Below are 7731 nucleotides of genomic sequence, written 5' to 3'. Positions count from 1 at the left end.
TCCTTAATGGATCACCTTAGATTCCCGAAAGATGGTTTAAAGAGAGTTGACCTGATGCAAGTTAGGTTGACTCAAGGTGATCCTTCTTGGTGATCCTTTGATAGATGGTCCATCTAAGATGGTCCATCTAAGAGTTGATCTAACTAAGGTTAGATTAGCTCAAGGTAGTCCTTAATGGATCACCTCAGATTCCCGAAAGATGGTTTAAAGAGAGTTAACCTGATGCAAGTTAGGTTGACTCAAGGTGATCCTTCTTGGTGATCCTTTGATAGATGGTCCATCTAAGATGGTCCATCTAAGAGTTGATCTAACTAAGGTTAGATTAGCTCAAGGTAGTCCTTAATGGATCACCTTAGATTCCCGAAAGATGGTTTAAAGAGAGTTGACCTGATGCAAGTTAGGTTGACTCAAGGTGATCCTTCTTGGTGATCCTTTGATAGATGGTCCATCTAAGATGGTCCATCTAAGAGTTGATCTAACTAAGGTTAGATTAGCTCAAGGTAGTCCTTAATGGATCACCTCAGATTCCCGAAAGATGGTTTAAAGAGAGTTAACCTGATGCAAGTTAGGTTGACTCAAGGTGATCCTTCTTGGTGATCCTTTGATAGATGGTCCATCTAAGATGGTCCATCTAAGAGTTGATCTAACTAAGGTTAGATTAGCTCAAGGTAGTCCTTAATGGATCACCTCAGATTCCCGAAAGATGGTTTAAAGAGAGTTAACCTGATGCAAGTTAGGTTGACTCAAGGTGATCCTTCATGGTGATCCTTAGAAAGTCCATGATGGCAAGAGAGACGGTGGTGCATGATAGCATGAGACTGGGGATTGGCTCCCAGTCAAAGTACCTTGCTCTGTGGTGCATCATATTAAGAGAGAGTCAGATTCCCGAAAGAAGGCTTGATTAGAGTTGCTTAGACTCAAGCAAGTCAGTCAAGTTAACTTAGTTAAGTTAAGTAAGTTAGCTTGACTCAAGGCGGTGACGATGTACGGTCAAGTAAAAGTAGCAAGTACCCGAAAGATAGCCGAAAGACGGTTAAGTAGCAAGTAAACGAATTTCAGCGAAGTCCCAACGTCAGAAACTGGGAGAGCACCAGGATGCTCGGAGGCCTACTTCTGCCTGGTCTTCATTCCAATTAAAGACACTGACCGATCAGAAAGCAAGTAGGTACTAACTAACGCTAGTACCTAGAAGAACTGCTTTAGGAGTTAACTATCAGCAGTAGCAGTCGGTCTGAGCTCTTTCACGAGCTAAAAGCTGGGCAGTGTTAAAGAGATGAACCAGTGAAGAGAAGGAAGAAAAGATTGAATAAGCACCAGTAACAATGTTACTACACCTAGCTTTTTTTTTTTTTTTTTTTTTTTTTTTTTAACTCTTTTGTGCCAGTAATACTCATTTAGGAGTCAAATTTTGTCAATATGCTTGATGGTCAGCTGCATGAAAAAGATGGGAGCTGTGCGACCAGTGGTTCAAAAGTTATGACCCGAGCCGTAAACAAGCTCAAAATGAGGTCCAAAACTGACGAAGTTGCTTCAGTTGGCTTGAAAGTTAACAAAGCTTGCTCGTAGAGCTTCCGGGATAGGCCCATTCGCTTCCTCGTGAAAAATAGGTCTTAGAACCACCTTAGATGAGCTTGCGCGACCCTTGGTTGAGCTGCAGGAGCGACTGATCGAAGCGGAAGACCCCTATTTTGAGCTGAAAAATGGGGGTCTCAGGGCTCTAAAACGCTTGTTTGAGCTTGAAGGAGTGCTCGCACAGCTCACTTTCAATTTTAGCGAAGTTAGATATGCTTAATGGTCAGCTGCATGAAAAAGATGGGAGCTGTGCAACCAGTGGTTCAAAAGTTATGACCCGAGCCGTAAACAAGCTCAAAATGAGGTCCAAAACTGACGAAGTTGCTTCAGTTGGCTTGAAAGTTAACAAAGCTTGCTCGTAGAGCTTCCGGGATAAGCCCATTCGCTTCCTCGTGAAAAATAGGTCTTAGAACCACCTTAGATGAGCTTGCGCGACCCTTGGTTGAGCTGCAGGAGCGACTGATCGAAGCGGAAGACCCCTATTTTGAGCTGAAAAATGGGGGTCTCAGGGCTCTAAAACGCTTGTTTGAGCTTGAAGGAGTGCTCGCACAGCTCACTTTCAATTTTAGCGAAGTTAGATATGCTTGATGGTCAGCTGCATGAAAAAGATGGGAGCTGTGCGACCAGTGGTTCAAAAGTTATGACCCGAGCCGTAAACAAGCTCAAAATGAGGTCCAAAACTGACGAAGTTGCTTCAGTTGGCTTGAAAGTTAACAAAGCTTGCTCGTAGAGCTTCCGGGATAAGCCCATTCGCTTCCTCGTGAAAAATAGGTCTTAGAACCACCTTAGATGAGCTTGCGCGACCCTTGGTTGAGCTGCAGGAGCGACTGATCGAAGCGGAAGACCCCTATTTTGAGCTGAAAAATGGGGGTCTCAGGGCTCTAAAACGCTTGTTTGAGCTTGAAGGAGTGCTCGCACAGCTCACTTTCAATTTTAGCGAAGTTAGATATGCTTGATGGTCAGCTGCATGAAAAAGATGGGAGCTGTGCGACCAGTGGTTCAAAAGTTATGACCCGAGCCGTAAACAAGCTCAAAATGAGGTCCAAAACTGACGAAGTTGCTTCAGTTGGCTTGAAAGTTAACAAAGCTTGCTCGTAGAGCTTCCGGGATAAGCCCATTCGCTTCCTCGTGAAAAATAGGTCTTAGAACCACCTTAGATGAGCTTGCGCGACCCTTGGTTGAGCTGCAGGAGCGACTGATCGAAGCGGAAGACCCCTATTTTGAGCTGAAAAATGGGGGTCTCAGGGCTCTAAAACGCTTGTTTGAGCTTGAAGGAGTGCTCGCACAGCTCACTTTCAATTTTAGCGAAGTTAGATATGCTTGATGGTCAGCTGCATGAAAAAGATGGGAGCTGTGCGACCAGTGGTTCAAAAGTTATGACCCGAGCCGTAAACAAGCTCAAAATGAGGTCCAAAACTGACGAAGTTGCTTCAGTTGGCTTGAAAGTTAACAAAGCTTGCTCGTAGAGCTTCCGGGATAAGCCCATTCGCTTCCTCGTGAAAAATAGGTCTTAGAACCACCTTAGATGAGCTTGCGCGACCCTTGGTTGAGCTGCAGGAGCGACTGATCGAAGCGGAAGACCCCTATTTTGAGCTGAAAAATGGGGGTCTCAGGGCTCTAAAACGCTTGTTTGAGCTTGAAGGAGTGCTCGCACAGCTCACTTTCAATTTTAGCGAAGTTAGATATGCTTGATGGTCAGCTGCATGAAAAAGATGGGAGCTGTGCGACCAGTGGTTCAAAAGTTATGACCCGAGCCGTAAACAAGCTCAAAATGAGGTCCAAAACTGACGAAGCTGCTTCAGTTGGCTTGAAAGTTAACAAAGCTTGCTCGTAGAGCTTCCGGGATAGGCCCATTCGCTTCCTCGTGAAAAATAGGTCTTAGAACCACCTTAGATGAGCTTGCGCGACCCTTGGTTGAGCTGCAGGAGCGACTGATCGAAGCGGAAGACCCCTATTTTGAGCTGAAAAATGGGGGTCTCAGGGCTCTAAAACGCTTGTTTGAGCTTGAAGGAGTGCTCGCACAGCTCACTTTCAATTTTAGCGAAGTTAGATATGCTTGATGGTCAGCTGCATGAAAAAGATGGGAGCTGTGCGACCAGTGGTTCAAAAGTTATGACCCGAGCCGTAAACAAGCTCAAAATGAGGTCCAAAACTGACGAAGTTGCTTCAGTTGGCTTGAAAGTTAACAAAGCTTGCTCGTAGAGCTTCCGGGATAGGCCCATTCGCTTCCTCGTGAAAAATAGGTCTTAGAACCACCTTAGATGAGCTTGCGCGACCCTTGGTTGAGCTGCAGGAGCGACTGATCGAAGCGGAAGACCCCTATTTTGAGCTGAAAAATGGGGGTCTCAGGGCTCTAAAACGCTTGTTTGAGCTTGAAGGAGTGCTCGCACAGCTCACTTTCAATTTTAGCGAAGTTAGATATGCTTGATGGTCAGCTGCATGAAAAAGATGGGAGCTGTGCGACCAGTGGTTCAAAAGTTATGACCCGAGCCGTAAACAAGCTCAAAATGAGGTCCAAAACTGACGAAGTTGCTTCAGTTGGCTTGAAAGTTAACAAAGCTTGCTCGTAGAGCTTCCGGGATAAGCCCATTCGCTTCCTCGTGAAAAATAGGTCTTAGAACCACCTTAGATGAGCTTGCGCGACCCTTGGTTGAGCTGCAGGAGCGACTGATCGAAGCGGAAGACCCCTATTTTGAGCTGAAAAATGGGGGTCTCAGGGCTCTAAAACGCTTGTTTGAGCTTGAAGGAGTGCTCGCACAGCTCACTTTCAATTTTAGCGAAGTTAGATATGCTTGATGGTCAGCTGCATGAAAAAGATGGGAGCTGTGCGACCAGTGGTTCAAAAGTTATGACCCGAGCCGTAAACAAGCTCAAAATGAGGTCCAAAACTGACGAAGTTGCTTCAGTTGGCTTGAAAGTTAACAAAGCTTGCTCGTAGAGCTTCCGGGATAAGCCCATTCGCTTCCTCGTGAAAAATAGGTCTTAGAACCACCTTAGATGAGCTTGCGCGACCCTTGGTTGAGCTGCAGGAGCGACTGATCGAAGCGGAAGACCCCTATTTTGAGCTGAAAAATGGGGGTCTCAGGGCTCTAAAACGCTTGTTTGAGCTTGAAGGAGTGCTCGCACAGCTCACTTTCAATTTTAGCGAAGTTAGATATGCTTGATGGTCAGCTGCATGAAAAAGATGGGAGCTGTGCGACCAGTGGTTCAAAAGTTATGACCCGAGCCGTAAACAAGCTCAAAATGAGGTCCAAAACTGACGAAGTTGCTTCAGTTGGCTTGAAAGTTAACAAAGCTTGCTCGTAGAGCTTCCGGGATAAGCCCATTCGCTTCCTCGTGAAAAATAGGTCTTAGAACCACCTTAGATGAGCTTGCGCGACCCTTGGTTGAGCTGCAGGAGCGACTGATCGAAGCGGAAGACCCCTATTTTGAGCTGAAAAATGGGGGTCTCAGGGCTCTAAAACGCTTGTTTGAGCTTGAAGGAGTGCTCGCACAGCTCACTTTCAATTTTAGCGAAGTTAGATATGCTTGATGGTCAGCTGCATGAAAAAGATGGGAGCTGTGCGACCAGTGGTTCAAAAGTTATGACCCGAGCCGTAAACAAGCTCAAAATGAGGTCCAAAACTGACGAAGTTGCTTCAGTTGGCTTGAAAGTTAACAAAGCTTGCTCGTAGAGCTTCCGGGATAAGCCCATTCGCTTCCTCGTGAAAAACAGGTCTTAGAACCACCTTAGATGAGCTTGCGCGACCCTTGGTTGAGCTGCAGGAGCGACTGATCGAAGCGGAAGACCCCTATTTTGAGCTGAAAAATGGGGGTCTCAGGGCTCTAAAACGCTTGTTTGAGCTTGAAGGAGTGCTCGCACAGCTCACTTTCAATTTTAGCGAAGTTAGATATGCTTGATGGTCAGCTGCATGAAAAAGATGGGAGCTGTGCGACCAGTGGTTCAAAAGTTATGACCCGAGCCGTAAACAAGCTCAAAATGAGGTCCAAAACTGACGAAGTTGCTTCAGTTGGCTTGAAAGTTAACAAAGCTTGCTCGTAGAGCTTCCGGGATAAGCCCATTCGCTTCCTCGTGAAAAATAGGTCTTAGAACCACCTTAGATGAGCTTGCGCGACCCTTGGTTGAGCTGCAGGAGCGACTGATCGAAGCGGAAGACCCCTATTTTGAGCTGAAAAATGGGGGTCTCAGGGCTCTAAAACGCTTGTTTGAGCTTGAAGGAGTGCTCGCACAGCTCACTTTCAATTTTAGCGAAGTTAGATATGCTTGATGGTCAGCTGCATGAAAAAGATGGGAGCTGTGCGACCAGTGGTTCAAAAGTTATGACCCGAGCCGTAAACAAGCTCAAAATGAGGTCCAAAACTGACGAAGTTGCTTCAGTTGGCTTGAAAGTTAACAAAGCTTGCTCGTAGAGCTTCCGGGATAGGCCCATTCGCTTCCTCGTGAAAAATAGGTCTTAGAACCACCTTAGATGAGCTTGCGCGACCCTTGGTTGAGCTGCAGGAGCGACTGATCGAAGCGGAAGACCCCTATTTTGAGCTGAAAAATGGGGGTCTCAGGGCTCTAAAACGCTTGTTTGAGCTTGAAGGAGTGCTCGCACAGCTAACTTTCAATTTTAGCGAAGTTAGATATGCTTTATGGTCAGCTGCATGAAAAAGATGGGAGCTGTGCGACCAGTGGTTCAAAAGTTATGACCCGAGCCGTAAACAAGCTCAAAATGAGGTCCAAAACTGACGAAGTTGCTTCAGTTGGCTTGAAAGTTAACAAAGCTTGCTCGTAGAGCTTCCGGGATAGGCCCATTCGCTTCCTCGTGAAAAATAGGTCTTAGAACCACCTTAGATGAGCTTGCGCGACCCTTGGTTGAGCTGCAGGAGCGACTGATCGAAGCGGAAGACCCCTATTTTGAGCTGAAAAATGGGGGTCTCAGGGCTCTAAAACGCTTGTTTGAGCTTGAAGGAGTGCTCGCACAGCTCACTTTCAATTTTAGCGAAGTTAGATATGCTTGATGGTCAGCTGCATGAAAAAGATGGGAGCTGTGCGACCAGTGGTTCAAAAGTTATGACCCGAGCCGTAAACAAGCTCAAAATGAGGTCCAAAACTGACGAAGTTGCTTCAGTTGGCTTGAAAATTAACAAAGCTTGCTCGTAGAGCTTCCGGGATAAGCCCATTCGCTTCCTCGTGAAAAATAGGTCTTAGAACCACCTTAGATGAGCTTGCGCGACCCTTGGTTGAGCTGCAGGAGCGACTGATCGAAGCGGAAGACCCCTATTTTGAGCTGAAAAATGGGGGTCTCAGGGCTCTAAAACGCTTGTTTGAGCTTGAAGGAGTGCTCGCACAGCTCACTTTCAATTTTAGCGAAGTTAGATATGCTTGATGGTCAGCTGCATGAAAAAGATGGGAGCTGTGCGACCAGTGGTTCAAAAGTTATGACCCGAGCCGTAAACAAGCTCAAAATGAGGTCCAAAACTGACGAAGTTGCTTCAGTTGGCTTGAAAGTTAACAAAGCTTGCTCGTAGAGCTTCCGGGATAGGCCCATTCGCTTCCTCGTGAAAAATAGGTCTTAGAACCACCTTAGATGAGCTTGCGCGACCCTTGGTTGAGCTGCAGGAGCGACTGATCGAAGCGGAAGACCCCTATTTTGAGCTGAAAAATGGGGGTCTCAGGGCTCTAAAACGCTTGTTTGAGCTTGAAGGAGTGCTCGCACAGCTCACTTTCAATTTTAGCGAAGTTAGATATGCTTGATGGTCAGCTGCATGAAAAAGATGGGAGCTGTGCGACCAGTGGTTCAAAAGTTATGACCCGAGCCGTAAACAAGCTCAAAATGAGGTCCAAAACTGACGAAGTTGCTTCAGTTGGCTTGAAAGTTAACAAAGCTTGCTCGTAGAGCTTCCGGGATAAGCCCATTCGCTTCCTCGTGAAAAATAGGTCTTAGAACCACCTTAGATGAGCTTGCGCGACCCTTGGTTGAGCTGCAGGAGCGACTGATCGAAGCGGAAGACCCCTATTTTGAGCTGAAAAATGGGGGTCTCAGGGCTCTAAAACGCTTGTTTGAGCTTGAAAGAGTGCTCGCACAGCTCACTTTTAATTTTAGCGAAGTTAGATATGCTTGATGGTCAGCTGCATGAAAAAGATGGGAGCTGTGCGACCAGTGGTTCAAAAGT

The sequence above is a fragment of the Symsagittifera roscoffensis genome, unplaced genomic scaffold, assembly GCF_963678635.1.
Source record: "Symsagittifera roscoffensis unplaced genomic scaffold, txSymRosc1.1 SCAFFOLD_365, whole genome shotgun sequence".
NCBI lineage: Eukaryota > Metazoa > Xenacoelomorpha > Acoela > Convolutidae > Symsagittifera > Symsagittifera roscoffensis.
This window is presented reverse-complemented; position numbering follows the sequence as displayed.